Source organism: Puma concolor, chromosome B2 (assembly GCF_028749965.1).
Source record: "Puma concolor isolate L17-30 chromosome B2, mPumCon1.1.hap2, whole genome shotgun sequence".
In the NCBI taxonomy this organism is placed as follows: domain Eukaryota; kingdom Metazoa; phylum Chordata; class Mammalia; order Carnivora; family Felidae; genus Puma; species Puma concolor.
The window spans coordinates 88,180,641-88,200,825 of record NC_141671.1 but is presented as its reverse complement, the minus strand read 5'-3'; the positions used below and the strand labels follow the sequence as shown (position 1 = coordinate 88,200,825).

General features: G+C 38.4%; 1 long non-coding RNA gene across 3 annotated transcripts in view; it reads left to right on the top strand.

Moving 5' to 3' along the window:
- The window catches only part of LOC147581096 (uncharacterized), a 206,395-nt gene that overhangs the window by 105,151 nt on the left and 81,059 nt on the right, over positions 1-20,185 (top strand). The gene's annotated exons all lie outside the window — the stretch shown is intronic.

Here is a 20,185-nt window from a genome sequence, read left to right as displayed (position 1 = left end):
AAAAATAAAACAAAAAATAAAAAATAAAGAAAATTGAATAGATGGACCTTTGAATAGACTGAAATACACCTGAAATTACTTTGTTTTCCTTTAGAACTCAATCTATGAAGCGCTTATTAGTCCATAAACTAAGCAGGTGGAGAGTTGTATTCCTGAAAAGCGAGCTTGGCCCAGTTGCGCGGGGCTTAGTGTAACGGGTCCCTTCTCCGTTAGATGGCGCTGCTTAGCTAGCTGGGGTGGATGGTTGTGGCGCTTGAAGATGTGTATGCGTATGTGTTGGAGTGGTGAAAATAGCATCACCCAGCTACCTAGTCTCTAGTATCAGAACTCTGTTCTCCCCGATCAGCAATCGCACACCCGTACTTTTCCTTCGGCTTCCATTCACTCCCTGCTTTTACACAGACTGTGACCAAGCCCCATGCAGCACCTCCCTCCTGAGTTTTGTCTCAGATGTGGCTGTTTTTCTTGACCCCTTACTTCTGAGTGACTGCGGCTTTGACCCATTCTGCCCCTCTGAAAGAGGGTCTTACCAAGCAATGGCCAGGTGCCCACAACACCCAGGAACATTTGCGGGACTGTCCTGCTGCCAGTGCCCAGAGACTGCGGGAGATAGTGTAACAGCAGAGTTTCAGGGATTATACAAAAGCACAACACACATCTGACACCAGGCTTCACCCTTAATGAACTTGTTCCAGCACCAGCGAATGTGGCTGTTTTCTGCTGGGCCTTGCCTTTGGGGAACCCACACGGCCTCTACCAGGTGTCCTCCCATCAGGGGAACCACCTCTCCCGTGTTGCCTGAAGACCCCTGGACCCCACTCTGTTCCTGGGGATTTGCCCTTCCCAACAGAGAACTACCAGGTATCAAACTTTGGAGTTTCAGACTCTGAGCTCCCCCTGTTTATAGTCTTAATGGAATTTAAACCCTCTCTTCTCTCCTTTCTCCCCTTTTAGTAAAGTCCCTGCGGCTGTTTCCACTTTTCCACTTTCTCTCCAGCTGCTTTTAGTGGGGGGGGGTGCTTTCCCCATATTCTCCACTCACCCCCACCCCATCTCCGTTCTCTCTCCACATGCAAAAGTGGCTCTCTCCCCTCTGCAGCTTCTCTCTCCTGTAGTTCACCTCTATGCACCACGTACCTGCTGAATTCTGTGGTTCAGATTGTGCAGATATTTGTGTTAATCCTCAGATCAATTTTCTAGGTGTGCAGGATGGTTTAGTGTTGGTCTGGTTGTATTTCATGGATGCGAGACACACAAAAAACTTCCATGCTGTTCCACCATCTTGGCTCCTCCCCTGCATATACATCTTAGAATAAGCTTGTTGATGTCTATAGAACAGCTGCTGGACTTTTAATTGGTTTATGATAAATCTATAAATCAATTTGGGAATAATCAATATTAATAGTATTCAATTTTCCAATTCATGGACATGAAATATCTATCAATTTATTCAGTTTTTTTATGATATTTTTTAATCAGTGTTTTTACAATTTGTACATATATTTTGTTAGATTAATACCTAAGCATTTCACTTTGGGGGGTGCTATTGTAAACTTTTTTTTTAAATTTCAAATGAAAATTGTTCCTTGCTGGTATATAGGAAATCAATTGACATTTGCCTGTTGACATTGTATAGTTACATTGTGACTAGCTATAGTTGCTTATTAGTTTCAGGAGTTCTGTTTTTGTTTTTACTTTTGTTTTTGTTTGTTTGTTTTTGTTTTGCATATTCATTGAGGTTTTCTATATAGACAATAATATCATTTGTGAACAAAGACAGTTTTATGCCTTTCTTTCCAATATATAAATTCTTTTCTTGTTTTATAGCACTAGCTAAGGTTTGTACTGTGATGTTGAATAGGAGTGGTGAGAGAGAACATCCTTTTTTGTGTGTGAGAGAGATAGCATGTACGTGATTGGGGGAGAGGGGCAGAGGGAGAGAGAGAATTTAACAGGCTCCATGCTCAGCAGCACATGGGGCTTGATCCCACGACCCTAGTATCATGACCTGAGCCTAAATCAAGAGTCAAGTGTTTAACCAACTTACCACCCAGGCACCCCTTTTGAGTGTGATATTAAAGTGATGTGGCCACTCTCTCACTATTAAATTTGATGTTTGCTCTAAGTTTTTTCTAGATAGTCTTTATCAAGTTGAAGAAGTTTCCCTCTATTCCTAGTTTACTGAAAGTTTTTATCACTAACGGGTGTTGGATTTTGTCAAATACTTTTTATCAGTTATAATCATAAGATTTACTTTTTTCTTTACGCTGCCGATGTGGTGGATTACATTGACTGATATGTATGTATGTATGTATGTATGTATATATGTATGTATGTATGTAAGTAATCTCTACACTCAATGTGGGGCTGGAACTCAAGACCCAAGATCAAGAGCCCATGCTCTAACAACTGGCACCAGCCTTGTACCCCACACTGACTGATTTTTAAATGTTGAGACAGCCTTTCATACATAGAATAAATCCCAGTTTGTTGCAGTATATAATTATTTTTGAACATTGTTGGATCCAATTTGCTAGTATTTTGTTATGGATTACAATGACAAATGCATGAATAAATCTATCAAACATAAGATTCTTGGTATAAAATTTTGAGAATGCAAGTTTACTTAAGTGGAGAAAATGCTGGCTTGAGCTGCTAGGATTTGAGCATTACAAAATATATGACTTTACTTTATACCACTGGTTGACAAAACCTATAGATTTAATTTTATTTTCTTTCAATCTAATGATATTGGTGCGATTTTTGTTATTTCTCGGCATATGAAGCTGACCATTCAGTTACGGAAGGATATAAGTTAATTGCAAAGGATCACACAGCTAATAAGTGGTGGGGCTCTGTTTTAAATCATGTTTTTCATGTCTTAAAAGTCCATGTTTTTCCTACTATAATAGACAATCTTGCTAAGGGTAGGGAGGATGGAAGATTGATACATTAAAAGCCATAAAGCAAGCAAGTAGTAAAATTTCAAAATGAAAAATATATATGTATTTCAATATCTGCACTAAAATCATCAGTCTAAGTTATGTAGTCAAGATTATTCATATATCCATATGTGGATATATGATGGATATATGAATATATGCAGACTATTGAAAATAAACTTCCTGACATGTATTATAATGAAGAAGATTAGATTGGCACAGGCTCGTTTACTATGAGAAACTGATATAGAGTCTATATAACTCAATGCTCACTCTGTTTCTTTTAGAACTATGAAGAAGTGTTTTGTTTCCCTGAACCTCAAACTGATTTTCTCTGACACAGTGTTCTCTCATTCAGCAGTGTCTTTTATGAAAATTATCAATGCAACACTATTAATCATTTAGCAGCTGGTACAAGAAAGAGCTTTTGGGAGACTTGGGTTGATGTACAATTCAGAAATAGTCATTTGCTCACTGTGCTGCATGAGATGTCTGACACCTAATTTGATGAACCAGGGACACATCCTCATTGTTTTGCCCTTATGATTTCTGAAATTGAAATGTTTAGTATATGTTCCTTTAATAGGCCTCATCATGTTTATAATTTAGTGCCTAGATAACAATATGTGGCATTCTTTTGGTGAAAGAGAAAAGGGAAAATAAAGGAAAAATTATCTTTCAATTCTCTTTAGGTGGTTCATTTTTTTGTCAATTAATAATGCAAAATAGCACTGAAATATTCAACTGAGTTTTAGAAAAGGAACTGGCCATTTTATAAACTTCCCCATGAACTAAAAATTTCAAAATGTGTAAGATGTTTATTTCAAATTTATGACTATGAAGTAGGCATACTTCAATTTTTTTAATACCATGAGGTACTTTGATTATTGTATGGTCAAAGATTTTAAGCTAACTAGGATATTTATTAGAACAATAGGGCTCTATTTATCCATAATCTGGAAAAAGACTCACACTTTTTAAGAATCAGTTAAATCACTAATGCTTATACTTAGAGGAAAAATGAGTTTATGTGAGAAACTTAGCAAATTGGAGATGGTATTCATTTAAGTAGAGGATGAACATTTGAGGTAATCTGTAATGTCATATTCATTGCCCAAAATAAATTTGTGTTCTGCTTATCAAAGTAAAATTATTAACTCAATTCAGCTTTTAAATGTTGAACTTTAAATCAAAAAGTGTTGTGGTCTAGGGGAGCCATATAAACTGAGAAATTGTCTTTTTTTCAACTGAGTCTTTTTTTTCCACTGAGTTTTCTCACATGTGTAAAGTGCTTTAATAAGCAACATAAAGTTCTGCTATTTCAATAAATCTCCCAGAAAATAGTCTAAATCTGGAAGGATTACTTTAGGTGTTCAGAAAACCCAGAGGCTGCACCTGTTGGTGCCCATGAAAGCAGGACTAGTCAGAGGGGTAAGGGATCAGTCAGTCTCAGGGATATCCCATCGGTCTGTGGTTTGTCCTAGGCTAAAGCCACAGAGTCATTCAAGGGTGTAAGTTCTTGGAAAGAAGTGATAGCAAGTAGCAGTTAAAAAGCCTAAAGTCTGGGCTCCACCAGTTGGCAGACCTCAAGCAAATGACTTAATCTCTCTGTGCTTTATTATCTTCACATCTGAATGAGGACAGAAGTGGTAGCTGTCTCATACAGTTATTGTGCGGATTAAATGGCATGGCCCATGGTTAGCACTAGAGAAATACTGTGTAGCAGAAGTAGGCCTAGAAGCATACTATTATAAGGCATACACTGATATTTTTAATGTTCATATTATGTCCACATTCCCTTTGCTATGTCTCTCCCTGCTTTAAAAAATAGAAGATGATAGTTTGCTTTGTGTGATATAAATTTGAAAATATACTGTGGTGCCATTTTTCCAAGTAAAAAATACTTTATAAAATTCCAACTGGCCAACAAAACTTTATAATCAAATAAAGCCTAAATTTTCTCACTCATGTTCCTTAATATGCTGAGCTTGAAAAATGAAAAACATTGGAAGAGAACTACTGTGTGGTGGAAAAATTATGAACACATTAAATTTCATTTGCATTATTGAAAGAAATTTTAATTGCATATTTAATTGCATGTTTTCTTCTCTTGTAAGATGAAGCATCAGAACTCAACATCAAGTCCTGTTATAAAACAAGAGGAGCTTTAAGAACTCTTATCCAGCTAATAATTATTAACTAAATAGTTATTGGGCCATAACTAATTGCTTCACCTAGCGTTATTTTAAACATTCCATACTTAATTTAGGTGTTGATTCATACAAAATTTCTCCTCATGTCTAGCTCCTGCCTAGCCTTTGGCCCAAATGATTCAAGTGTGTTTCCATTTCCAATTGTGATATTATTTTGATATGTGACTTCATCACTCAGGGAGATTTTAAGTTCCTCAGAGTATTTTGACTGAGACGGAGGTGATAGGTCATAAAGAAGTATAATGTGGAACCTGCATCAGAGTCACAGTGACTGTTCTGAAGAGTTGATATATACCATGATGCAGTTTGGCCAATATGGATATCTTAGCACATACTTTCTTTGATAATTATAAATATTTGTCTTAAAATACTTGATCATAAACATTAAATAATGGACAGGTATATCAGAAGAAAACCTTACAGAAAATTTGTATCCTTTAAGAACATTAAGTAATTGTGAACTATTACTTTTTTAAATGTTTGTTTATTTTGAGAAAAAGAGAGATAAAGAGTGAGTGGGGAGGGGCAGAGAGAGAGGGAGACAGAGAATCCCAAGCAGGCTCCACAGATGTCAACACAGAGCCCGACACAGGGCTCGAACTCACAAACCATGATCATGACTTGAAGAATGCCAGGGTCTAAGACAGGCACTGTTGATCTGAAACTGGGGCAGGAGTCTTTACCTTAGCCACATTACTTCTGGAGAACTGGAGGAGTGTGTAAGCCTCGATGATAAACTGAGGATTATTTGCATATCCTGGATGTTACATAGGTATCAGGTTGTCGATAGAGCTTAGATGGGAAGCAAACGAGACTTATGGTATTTGGCTGTAATATCTGTAGTATTCAAGGGTTGGTGCCATCGTGTAAGGTGGAAACAAGTAGGTCTAACTAATTGCAAATGAAAAAGCCCTCTGTGGACTCTGAGGATTATCATGGGATTGGGGTTACCCTGTGGAAATAGCATTTAAACGTTAAAAAGTGATGGAATAGTAGCTGAATCCTACCCTGATAAGGAGTGAGAGCCCTTATGTATGCAGGAGGAAAGAATTTCTATTTCAGCCAAGCATCCTCAATTTGTTATGGACTTAAATGGTATCCCACAGTAAGGGTATCAGCAGGGAGTGTGTATTTGTTTTCTATTTATGCTTTAACAAACTACCACAAAATTATCAGCTTAAAACAATATAAATGTATTATTTTACAGTTCAGAAGGAAAGAGTTCTAAAATGGGTTGTCGCGGTTATATTCTCTCTGGAAGCGCCGGAGAAGAATCCATTTCCTTGCCTTTTCCAACGTCTAGAGGCCACCCACATTCTTTGGTCCTTGCCTCTCTCTTTCACTTATAAACATTTTTGTAATAATGTTCGGCCCACATGGATAATCCAGGACAATCTCTGCATCTCAAGATCTGTAACTTAATCACTTTCGCAAAGTCTCTTTTGCCTTATAAGGTAACACATTCATAGGTTCCAGGCATAGAGTGGGCACTGGCACCTGCATCTGTGGCAAAGTCTGGTCCCCTACTCACAATTCTAGCTCCTTTCTCAAAATACCATTTTTTACAGGGTTTGAAGAGAATATATTCATGATTTAATAATTTTGCATTAGATAAGTTGCTGTTTATAAGAATGACATTATTGGTTATGTAGAGATCTCCAAAAACTACTACACATGTAAAAGTTTTTGTTTGAAGCCATATCTTAGTCAAGTGGGAGATGAATCCAAGTTAAAAATACAATAATAAGTAAACTAAGCCCAAACCATGTTGTGAATATCAAAATTAAATTATTATCTTAAATAATAATCAATCTAAATAATCAAGTGCTATTAAGTGCTACTTTGAAAACTGAATACAAGTAAAAAAACTGAATACAAGTCAATATTTTTGAAAAAAATAAAATGCTCAGAGCGTGCCTACTTGGCTTAGGCAGTAATGGGTTCATATCCAAGCTATGAAATACAATGGTTGAAAATTTATTCCCACATGGTTAAAACACTGTTTTATGATGGATGATAGTAAGAAGAGAAGTAAAGAAAAATAAAAGCATGTTTTTTTAAATATGAAATTTATTGTCAAATTGGTTTTCATACAACACCCAGTGCTCATCCCAAAAGGTGCCCTCCTGAATGCCCATCACCCCCCCTTCTCTCCCTCCCACCCCCCATCAACCCTCAGTTTATTCTCAGTTTTTAGGAGTCTCTTATGGTTTGGCTCTCTCCCTCTCTAGCTTTTTTTTCCTTCCCCTCCCCCTTGGTCTTCTGTTAAGTTTCTCAGGATCCACATAAGAGTGAAAACATGGTATCTGTCTTTCTCTATATGACTTATTTCACTTAGCATAACACTCTCCAGTTCCATCCACATTGCTACAAAAGGCCATATTTCATTCTTTCTCACTGCCAAGTAGTAGTCCATTGTGTATATAACCCACAATTTCTTTATCCATTCATCAGCTGATGGACATTTAGGCTCTTTCCATAATTTGGCTATTGTTGAAATTGCTGCTATAAACATTGGGGTACAAGTGCCACTATGCATCATCACTCCTGTATCCCTTGGATAAATTCCTAGCAGTGCTATTGCTGAGTCATAGGGTAAATCTATTTTTAATTTTTTGAGGAACCTCCACACTGTTTTCCAGAGTGCTGCACCAGTTTGCATTCCCACCAACAGTGCAAGAGGGTTCCCATTTCTCCACATCCTCTCCAGGATCTATAGTCTCCTGATTTGTTCATTTTAGCCACTCTGACTGGTATGAGGTGATATCTGAGTGTGGTTTTGATTTGCATTTCCCTGATGAGGAGTGACATTGAGCATCTTTTCATGTGTCTGTTGGCCATCTGGATGTCTTCTTTAGAAAAGTGTCTATTCGGGGCGCCTGGGTGGCGCAGTCGGTTAAGCGTCCGACTTCAGCCAGGTCACGATCTCGCGGTCCGTGAGTTCGAGCCCTGCGTCGAGCCCCGCGTCGGGCTCTGGGCTGATGGCTCAGAGCCTAGAGCCTGTTTCCGATTCTGTGTCTCCCTCTCTCTCTGCCCCTCCCCCGTTCATGCTCTGTCTCTCTCTGTCCCAAAAAATAAATAAATGTTGAAAAAAGAAATTAAAAAAAAAAAAAAGAAAAGTGTCTATTCATGTTTTCTGCCTGTTTCTTCACTGGATTATTTGTTTTTCAGGTGTGGAGTTTGGTGAGTTCTTTATAGATTTTGGATACTAGCCGTTTGTCCGATATATCATTTGCAAATATCTTTTCCCATTCTGTCACTTGCCTTTTAGTTTTGTTGATTGTTTCCTTTTCAGTGCAGAAGCTTTTTGTCTTCATGAGGTCCCAACAGTTCATTTTTGCTTTTAATTCCCTTGCCTTTGGAGATGTGTCGAGTAAGGAATCGCTGCGGCTGAGGTCAGAGAGGTTTTTTTCTTGCTTTCTCCTCTAGGGTTTTTTCTTTTTTTTTTTAAATTTTTTTTTTCCAACGTTTATTTATTTTTGGGACAGAGAGAGACAGAGCATGAACGGGGGAGGGGCAGAGAGAGAGGGAGACACAGAATCAGAAACAGGCTCCAGGCTCTGAGCTGTCAGCACAGAGCCCGATGCGGGGCTCGAACTCACGGACCGCGAGATCGTGACCTGGCTGAAGTCGGACGCTTAACTGACTGCGCCACCCAGGCGCCCCGTCCTCTAGGGTTTTGATATTTCCTGTCTCACATTCAGGTCCTTCACCCATTTTGAGTTTATTTTTGTGAATGGTGTAAGACGGTGGTCTAGTTTCATTCTTCTGCATGTTGCTGTCTAGTTCTCCCAGCACCATTTGTTAAAGAGACTGTCTTTTTTTCATTGGATATTCTTTCCTGATTTGTCAAAGATTAGTTAGCCATACTTTTGTGGGTCCAGTTCTGGAGTCTCTATTCTATTCCATTGGTCTATGTGTCTGTTTTTGTGCTAGTACCATGCTGTTTTGATGATTACAGCTTTGTAGTAGAGGCTAAAGTCTGGGATTGTGATGCCTCCTGCTTTGGTCTTCTTCTTCAATATTACTTTGGCTATTCAGGGTCTTTTGTGGTTCCATACAAATTTTAGGATTGCTTATTCTAGCTTCGAGAAGAATGCTGGTGCAATTTTGATTGGGATTGCATTGAATGTGTACATAGCTTTGGGTAGTATTGACATTTTAACAATATTTATTCTTCCAATTTATGAGCACAAAATTTTTTTTTCCATTTCTTTGTGTCTTCTTCAATTTCCTTCATAAGTTTTCTATAGTTTTCAGCATACAGATCTTTTACATCTTTGGTTAGATTTATTCCTAGGTATTTTATGCTTCTTGGTGCAATTGTGAATGGGATCAGTTTCTTTATTTGTCTTTCTGTTGCTTCATTATTAGTGTGTAAGAATGCAACTGATTTCTGTACATTAATTTTGTATCCTGAGACTTTGCTGAATTCATGTATCAGTTCTAGCAGATTTTTGGTGGAGTCTGTCGGGTTTTCCATGTATAATATCATGTCATCTGCAAAAAGTGAAAGCTTGACTTCATCTTTGCCAATTTCGATGCCTTTGATTTCCTTTGGTTGTTTGATTGCTAATACTAGAACTTCCAACACTCTGTGAAACAACAGCGGTGAGAGTGGACATCCCTGTCATATTCCTGATCTCAGGGGGAAAGCTCTCAGTTTTTCCCCATTGAGGATGATATTAGCTGTGGGCTTTTCATAAATGGCTTTTATGTTGAAGTATGTTCCTTCTATCCTGGCTTTCTCCAGGGTTTTTATTAAGAAAGGATGCTGAATTGGGGCGCCTGGGTGGCGCAGTCGGTTAAGCGTCCGACTTCAGCCAGGTCACGATCTCGCGGTCCGTGAGTTCGAGCCCCGCGTCGGGCTCTGGGCCGATGGCTCAGAGCCTGGAGCCTGTTTCCGATTCTGTGTCTCCCTCTCTCTTGCCCCTCCCCCGTTCATGCTCTGTCTCTCTCTGTCCCAAAAATAAATAAACGTTGAAAAAAAAAATTTAAAAAAAAAAAAAAAAGAAAGGATGCTGAATTTTGTCAAATGCTTTTTTTGCATCGATTGACAGGATCATATGGTTCTTTTCTTTTCTTTTATTAATGTGATGTATCATATTGATTGATTTGCATATGTTGAACCAGTCCTGCAACCCACGAATGAATCCCACTTGATCATGGTGAATAATTCTTTTTATATTCTGTTGAATTTGATTTGCTAGTATCTTATTGAGAATTTTTGCATCCATATTCATCAGGGATGTTGGCCTGTAGTTCTCTTTTTTTGCTGGGTCTCTGTCTGGTTTGGGAATCAAAGTAACACTGGCTTCATAGAATGAATCTGGAAGTTTTCCTTCCCTTTCTATTTTTTGGAACAGCTTGAGAAGGATAGGTATTATCTCTGCTTTAAACGTCTGGTAGAATTCCCCAGGGAAGCCATCTGGTCCTGGGCTCTTATTTGTTGGGAGATTTTTGGTAACTGATTCCATTTCTTCTCTGGTTATGGGTCTGTTCAAGTTTTCTATTTCTTCCTGTTTGGGTTTTGGAAGTGGGTGGGTACTTAGGAATTTGTCTGTTTCTTCCAGGTTGTTGAGTTTGTTGGAATATAATTTTTCATAGTATTCCCTGATAATTGCTTGTATTTCTGAGGGATTGGTTGTAATAATTCCATTTTCATTCATGATTTTATCTATTTGGGTCATCTCCCTTTTATTTTTGAGGAGCCTGGCTAGAGGTTTATCAATTTTGTTTATTTTTTCAAAAAACCAACACTTTGTCTCATTGATCTGCTCTACAGTTTTTTTTTTAGATTTTATATTGTTTATTTCTGCTCTGATCTTTATTATTTCTCTTCTTCTGCTTGGTTTGGGGTGTCTTTGCTGTTCTGCTTCTATTTCCTTTAGGTGTGCTGTTAAATTTTGTATTTGGGATTTTTCTTGTTTCTTGAGATAGGCCTGGATTGCAATGTATTTTCCTCTCAGGACCTTCACTGCATCCCAAAGCATTTGGATTGTTGTATTTTCATTTTCATTTGTTTCCATATATTTTTAAATTTCTTCTCTAATTGCCTGGTTGACCCATTCATTCTTTAGTAGGGTGTTCTTTACCTCATGCTTTTGGAGGTTTTCCAGACTTTTTTCCTGTGGTTGATTTCGAGTTTCATAGCATTGTGGTCTGAAAATGTGTATGGTATGATCGCAATTCTTTTATAGTTATTAAGGGCTGTTTTGTGACCCAGTATGTGATATATCTTGGAGAATGTCCATGTGCACTCGAGAAGAAACTATATTCTGTTGCTTTGGGATGCAGAGTTCTAAATATATCTGTCAAGTCCATCTGATCCAATGTATCATTCAGGGCACTTGTTTTATTGACCATGTGTCTAGATGATCTATCCATTGTATTAAGTGGAGTATTAAAGTTCCCTGCAATTACCACATTCTTATCAATAAAGTTGCTTATGTTTGTGATTGTTTTATATATTTGGGAGCTCCCGTATTCAGCACATACACATTTATAATTGTTAGCTCTTCCTGATGGATAGACCCTGTAATTATTATATAATGCCCTTCTTCATCTCTTGTTACAGCCTTTAATTTCAAGTCTAGTTTGTCTGATATAAGTATGGCTACCCCAGCTTTCTTTTGACTTCCAGTAGCATGATAGATAGTTCTCCATCCCCTCACTTTCCATCTGAGGGTGTCCTCAGGTCTAAAATGAGTCTCTTGTAGACAGCTAATAGATGGGTCTTGTTTTTTTTTTTTTTTTTTTTGATTTAACTTTATTTTTTATTTTTTTAAAATTTAAATCCAAATTAGTATCTAGTGAAGCAATGATTTCAGTAGATTCCTTGATGCCCCTTACCCATTTAGCCCATCCCCCCTCCCACAACCCCTCCAGCAACGCTCAGTTTGTTCTCCATATTTATGAGTCTCTTTTGTTTTGTCCCCCTCCCTGTTTTTGTATTATTTTTGTTTCCCTTCCCTTATGTTCATCTGTTTTTTCTCTTAAAGTCCTCATATGAGTGAAGTCATGTGATATTTGTCTTTCTCTAACTAATTTCATTTAGCATAATACCCTCCAGTTCTATCCACGTAGTTGCAAATGGCAAGATTTCATTCTTTTTGATTGCTGAGTAATACTCCGTTGTATATATATACCACATTTCTTTATCCATTCATCCATTGATGGACATTTGGGCTCTTTCCATACTTTGGCTATTGTTGACAGTGCTGCTATAAACATGGGGGTGCATGTGTCCCTTCAAAACAGCACACCTCGGGGCGCCTGGGTGGCGCAGTCGGTTAAGTGTCCGACTTCAGCCAGGTCACAATCTCGTGGTCCGTGAGTTCGAGCCCCGCGTCAGGCTCTGGGCTGATGGCTCGGAGCCTGGAGCCTGTTTCCGATTCTGTGTCTCCCTCTCTCTCTGCCCCTCCCCCGTTCATGCTCTGTCTCTCTCTGTCCCAAAAATAAATAAACGTTGGAAAAAAAAAAAAAAACAGTACACCTCTATCACTTGGAAAAATGCCTAGTAGTGCAATTGCTGGGTCATAGGGTAGTTCTATTTTTAGTTTTTTAAGAAACCTCCATACTGTTTTCCAGAGGGGCTGCACCAGCTTGCATTGCCACCAACAATGCAAAAGAGATCCTCTTTCTCCGCATCCTCGCCAACATCTGTTGTTGCCTGAGTTGTTAATGTTAGCCCTTCTGACAAGTGTAAGGTGGTATCTCATTGTGGTTTTGATTTGTATTTCCCTGATGATGAGTGATATTGAGCATTTTTTCATTTGTCGGTTGGCCATCTGGATGTCTTCCTTGGACAAGTTTCTATTCATGTCTTTTGCCCATTTGTTCACTGGACTATTTGTTTCTTGGGTGTTGAGTTTGATAAGTTCTTTGTAGATTTTGGATACTAACCCTTTATCTGATATGTCATTTGCAAATATCTTCTCCCATTCTGTCGGTTGCCTTTTAGTTTTGCTGATTGTTTCCTTTGCTGTGCAGAAACTTTCTATTTTGATGAGGTCCCAGTAGTTCATTTTTGCTTTTGTTTCCCTTGCCTCTGGAGACATGTTGAGTAAGAAATTGGTGCGGGCAATATCAAAGAGGTTTTTGCCTGCTTTCTCCTCGAGGATTTTGATGGCGTCCTGTTACAATGAGGTCTTTCATACACTTTTAGTTTATTTTTGTGTATGGTGTAAGAAAGTGGTCCAGGTTCCTTCTTCTGCATGTCGCTGTCCAGTTATCCCAGCACCACTTGCTGAAGACACTGTCTTTATTCCATTGGATATTCTTTCCTGCTTTTTCAAAGATTAGTTGGCCATACATTTGTGGGTCCATTTCTGGGTTCTCTATTCTGTTCCATTGATCTGAGTGTCTGTTCTTGTGCTGTACCATACTGTCTTGATGATCACAGCTTTGTAGTATAACTTGAAGTCTGGGATTGTGATGCCTCCTGCTTTGGTTTTCTTTTTCAAGATTGCTTTTGCTATTCGGGGTCTTTCCTGGTTCCCTACAAATTTTAGGATTATTTGTTCTAGCTCTGTGAGGAATGCTGGTGTTACTTTGATAGGGATCACATTGAATATGTAGATTGCTTTGGGTAGTATCAACATTTTAACAATATTTGTTCTTCCTATCCAGGAGCATGGAATCTTTTCCCATTTCTTTGTGTCTTCTTCAATTTCTTTCATAAGCTTTCTATAGTTTTCAGTCTATAGATTTTTCACCTCTTTGGTTAGATTTATTCCTGGGTATATTATGGTTTTTGGTGCAATTGTAAATGGGATCGATTCCTTGATTTCTCTTTCTGTTGCTTCATTGTTGATGTATAGGAAGGCAACCGATTTCTGTGCATTGGTTTTATATCCTGCAACTTTGCTGAACTCATGAATCAGTTCTAGCAGTTTTTTGGTGGAATCTTTTGGGTTTTCCATATAGAGTATCATGTCATCTGCGAAGAGTGAAAGTTTGACCTCCTCCTGGCTGATTTGGATGCCTTTTATTTCTTTGTGTTGTCTGATTGCAGAAGCTAAGCTTTCTAATACTATGTTGAATAACAGTGGTGAGAGTGGACATCAGTGGGTCTTGTTTTTTATACATTCTGATACCCTATGTCTTTTGGTTGGAGCATTTAGTCAATTTACATTCAGTGTTATTATTGAAAGATATCAGTTTAGAGTCATTGTCATACCTGTAGGTTTCATACTTGTAGTGATATCTCTGGTACTTTGTGGTCCTTGCAACATTTCACTCACAGAATCTCCCTTAGGATCTCTTACAGGGCTGGTTTAGTGGTGATGAATTCCTTCAGTTTTTGTTTGTTTGGGAAAACCTTTATCTCTCCTTCTATTCTGAATGACAGACTTGCTGGATAAAGGATTCTGGGTTGCATATTTTTTATGTTCAGCACATTGAAGATTTCCCTCCATTCCTTTCTGACCTGCCAAATTTCAGTAGATAGGTCTGCCACTAGTCTTATGGGTCTCCCTTTGTAAGTTAGAGCCTGTTTATCCCTAGCTGTTTTCACCATTTTCTCTTTATCCTTGTATTTTGCCAGTTTCACTATGATATGTCGTGCAGAAGATCGATTCAAGTTACGTCTGAAGGGAGTTCTCTGTGCCTCTTGGATTTCAATGCCTTTTTCCTTCCCCAGTTCACGGAATTTCTCAGCTATGATTTGTTCAAGCACACCTTCAGCCACTTTCTCTCTCTTCTTCTGGAATTCTTATGATACGGATGTTGTTCCGTTTGATTGCATCATTTAGAGCTCTAATTCTCCCCTCATACTCCTGGATTTTTTAATCTTTTTCTCAGATTCCTCTTTTTCCATAATTTTATCTTCTAATTCACCTATTCTCTCCTCTGCCTCTTCAATCCATGCTATGGCTGCCTCCATTTTATTTTGCACCTCATTTATAGCATTTTTTAGCTCCTCATGACTATTTCTTAGTCCCTTGATCTCTGTAGCAATATTCTCTGCTGTCCTCTATGCTTTTTTGAAGCCCAGCAATTAATTTTGTGACTATTATTCTAAATTCTTGTTCCATTATATTGCTTAAATCGTTTTTGATAATTCGTTAGCTGTCGCTACTTCCTGGAGTTTCTTTTGAGGAGAATTCTTCTGTTTTGTCATTTAGCGTACTCTCTGCGGTGGCTCCAAACTGCAGGGCACTTCCCCTGTGCTCTCTGGAGTAACTTGTGTTGGTGGGCAGGGCCACAGTCAGACCCGATGTCTGCCCCAGCCCACGGTTGGGGCCACAGTCAGACTGGTGTGTACCTTATCTTCCCCTCTCCCAGGGCCAGGACTCACTGTGCAGTGGTGTGGCCCCTGTCTGGGCTACTTGCACACTGCCAGGCTTGTTGTGCTGCTTCAATGGGATCTGGCATATTAGCCCGGGTGGATCCGCAAGTTGCATAGGGGTGGGAGGGGCAGGCTTGGCTTAGCTCACTTTGCCTTTAATGGTCTCCTGCGGGAGGGGCCCTGCAGCACCTGGAGGGAAGCAGACCCATCAGAGGGATGGATCCATAGAAGCACAGTGTTGGGTGTTTGTGCGGTGCAAGCAAGTTTGGTAATGGTGATGGGTACTGGTTCCCTTTGGAATTTTGGCTGGGGGATGGGAGAGGGAGATGGTGCTTGCCAGCAGTTCCCCTGTTGAGCTGAGCTCTGTCTTCCAGGGCTCAACAACTCTCCTTCCCAGCGTCCTCTCGCCCTCCCCGCTCTCAGAGAGCAGAGCTGTTGACTTTTAACATTCCAGATGTTAAGTCCCGCTGGCTGTCAGAACTCATGGAGTCCGCCCCCTCCGCTTTTGCAAGCCAGACTTCGGGGGCTCTGCCCTCCTGGCGGGCTGCCCCACCACCTCCCTGGCTCCCTCCTGCCAGTCCATGTAGCATGCACCTCCTCTCTGCCCTTCCTACCCTGTTCTGTGGGCCTCTTGTCTCTGCTTGGCTCTGGAAAGTCTGTTCTGCCAGGCTTCTGGTGGTTTTCTGGGTTATTTAGGCAGATGTGGGTGGAATCTGACTGATCAGCAGGATGAGGTGAGCCCAGCGTCCTCCTATGCTGCCATCTTCCCCTCTACCCCTTCAAAAGCATGTTTTTTAAATAATTATAATAAACATCAAGATGACTAAACTAAGACTAAACTTTTTGTAAAAAGTTGTTAAGGATAATTAAAAAATGAAGAGATAAAAATATAGAAATTCATGGGAACAAGAAAATTAAAAACTACCTGTCCCAAAAGGGAAAACATAAAGTAAGGAAAAGCCTGCAAATTTTGTCAATAAATATAATCAGATTGAGCATTTTATTGAGGATGAAGACTGAAGACTGGCATATACATAAAACTACATGGAATCAGAATGATTAAAAATAATAAGCAGCATTTATCAAATGAAAATGGCAAGCTTCAGTGGCAATTTTAATTTCAGACAAGTTGAGAATTAAAGTCAAAATTAATTAAGTGGGCTGAAAGCTGTTATTCATATTTAAATGAAAATATAATGTTCATGGGTTCTTCTTGGTGATGCTTACTGAACTATCACAATATATATTTTAAAGACCAATATAAATATTAAAACAACATATATATTATATACATATATATATTAAAGATCAATATAGTAAAGACTTGTGGAAAAAAATAGAAACACAAATGATGTAGGATAACTGTCTTTGCTATTGTTAGGCTAAGTAGAAAAATATGGAAAATCAGAATAATATGATTAATAGAAATGAAGCATTGGTTTACATATAAACAGTTTAACTCAAAAAGTGATAGCAAAACCAAATTCCAATTTCTGTGAAATTTTTGGCACAGAAAGTTATACATCAGGCTGTAAACTAAATTTAGAATATTTCAAATGGGGGCACCTAGGTGGCTCAGTTGTTTAAGTGTTGAACTGTTGGACTCTTGATTTTGGCTCGGATCATGATCTCATGGTTTGTGAGTTCAAGCCCCATGTCGGGCTGTGTGCCCCTCCCCTACCTGCGTTTTCTCTGTCTCTAAAAAAATAAATAAATATTTTAAAAAATTCAAATGGCAGAAATATCCATGATAGATTTTTTTTCCTGACCAAAGGGCTATAACATTTGAAATATGTAATTAAAATTTTAGAGTAAACAAAACATCCAAACATTTGTTAGTTGCCACAGTAACACTTCTTGGTAACAAGTGGGTTATAGAACACTATTGACAAAGTGTTGGGGATGACTAAAGTGGTGACAGTATTACATTTATAATCAAATGTTTCTACTATTTTTTATTTTTTAATGTTTATTTATTTTTGAGAGAGAGAGACAGAGTTTGAGTGGGGGAGGGAGACACAGAATCCGAAGCAGGCTGCAGGCTCTGAGCTGTCAGCACAGAGCCTGACATGGGGCTTGAACCCAGGAACCGTGAGATCATGACCTGTGCTGAAGTTGGCTGCCCAACCAACTGAGCCACTTCAGGCGCCCCTCAAATGTTTCTATTATTGAATATTGGTTTAATTTTTTGTCACCAAATTAAAATCATATCTTAATAAGCATATTTTCACATTGTTTCCTGAAATAGTTTCTAAGACATAGAATTATTGGGTTAAATGGCATGCATTCTTTATATGCATTTGATTTGTATTAGAACCTTATTTTCCAGGAACGTTGAAAAAGTAAAAATATCGATTATTGCCTGTATTATAACAGGATAAGAATTAACTGAAAAGTCATCAATCAAATGTGTATGACATGTGTACTCTATTTTGTCTCTCAACTAATATCAACTCTATGCCTGAGCTAGTGTCATGCAACAGAGTAAGCAACGTGGTTAATTTCATTGTTCAGATCATTTTAAAGTCAGAGTCAGAGTCTTTATTGTGAAGTATCCCCAACTAGGTCACAGAGCTTTGTGGGCTCCCATGCTTTTGTCTTTCCCTGACTGGTTTGTGGCACTGATATACCCATTGTTGATTTTGACCTGTGGTGTATTTGGGGACCCAGCTGGGAACCTGCCCTACTCTTTGCCGTGGAGGATTCTAGACAAGCAGTCCATGGGGTGTGACCCCCAAATTCCTACTGATATATGTTTTATTCTCTGCCAAGCTGCCAAGCTTCCAAACTAGCTTAGAGCCTATTCCCATTAGAAAACACAAATATCCCTCCACTTTTATGGAGATCTTTAAATGTTTTCTCCCTCTCTCTCAATTGAACTTCTATGGGTATATTGTATTTTAGATGTGTGTGTGTGTGTGTGTGTGTGTGTGTGTGTGTATTACATACATATAGGTACTGGCTTATTTGGGTTTCTTTTTCTTTTGAATATTTTTATTTTTTAGCTGAGCACTAGTCTCCATGAGAGCTTCAGATGAGAAGTACCCATTAGGCTCATGTTCCAAATTGCAAGGGAAATTCTGGGGATGGGAACAATCAGGGTGGAGGCACAAGTCACTTTCTCTATACACAGCTATTAACCCCTCACCCTCCAAGATTTGCCTCTTTTTCTTTCAGCTTTATTTATGGGCTCACCTCTGATAACTGAGAAGACAGAAACCAGTTCTTTGGTTTTCTTCATTGTTTTAGTCTTACATCTTGCATAGTGTAGAGTTTTGCCATTTTTAATTTGGTTATTATCCTCCACAAATAAAGATGGGGATGGTTGCAGGGGAAGGTAGGATGACCCAGAACTGGTAGTTGACATCTTGAGACGCTGTAATAGAATAACCTCGTATGTCATTCCATTAGAGCCCTGACAATTGACTATGAAGTACTGACAAAATAATTAATGTGCATTAAAATGTAATGGAATATGCACTGATGTATCTCTGAATTAACTACATGCTAATGGAAGCATTACAGACCAACACTGAAGGGATATCTTTATTTAATAAATGGTATGGGGTAAAGTTATTTTCTAGATGAATTGAATAATTAAATGGGAGAAAAGTATAAGGAAAATAACTTTGAATGTAGATTTCTTTCAAATAAATAATATTTAGCTATGAAAATGAAATATATGTATTTTCTGACACTTAGATAATTGAACCTCAGAAAATGTGCAAAACAAAGACCACTTTTGAAATTACTCTTGGAGAAAGAACCCCAACAAAAAGAGAAATGAATCTAAGAGGAAGTAATACCATGGCATTATCGCCCAGCTAGTGTTGTTATTGCCTTAATAAGCAATAATAATAAACAGTCAAAAAGTCCATAACAATCCAGAATTAAAATTCCAGGTGATTCTAATATGATCTGGGCTATAAGGGATGTTGGAAATCAGTGGGGGTTGAGAATGGCTTAAAAAAATAGATATAAATAAATTTAAGAAATTGATAGTTAAAAATAAATGCAAAATTGGGCTTTGATTAGACATAATCATACATAAACAAAACGATATGTCTGCATTCTATTTTATATAAAATTCAAGATGGCATCGATGATAAAGCACACCATTATTTCATTTACCTCTAAGAAGAAAAAGTGCTGCTAACTATGAAAAAGGGGCTGCCAATTAAGACACAATGCTTTCTGGGGTACCTGGGTGGTCCATTTGGCTGAGCGGCTGACTTCCTCTAAGGTCATGATCTCATAGTTTGTGAGTTCTAGCCCCGCATCCAGTTTGCTGCTGTCAGCTCAGAGCCCGCTTCAGATCCTCTGTCCCCACCTCTACCCCTCCCCTGCTCATGCTCTGTCTCTCAAAAGTAAATATAACATTAAAAAAATGAATGTTTTCTTATTAGTTATAATTTTTATTCATAATGCAAGAGGTCTTTTAGATATTATCATTCTTATAAAAATATAAAAGGAAAAACCAAAATAAAACCAGTTAACATATTCATAAATCTTCTTCACACTCTTCTGAGTCCAACTCTTCTAAATGAGTTTTTAATTTAACATCATTGTTGTTTGTGGTTTTCTGCACAAAATAAACTTCTATGTTGTAAAGAGTGGCAATGCAACATTGTAAAGAATTTCTAGGAGTAAAACCGCTATACGTTGCAGGTAGAGCAGGCCTACCGTACATTTTTTTTAATGTTTGTTTATTTTTGAGAAAGAGGGTGTATGCTCGTGTG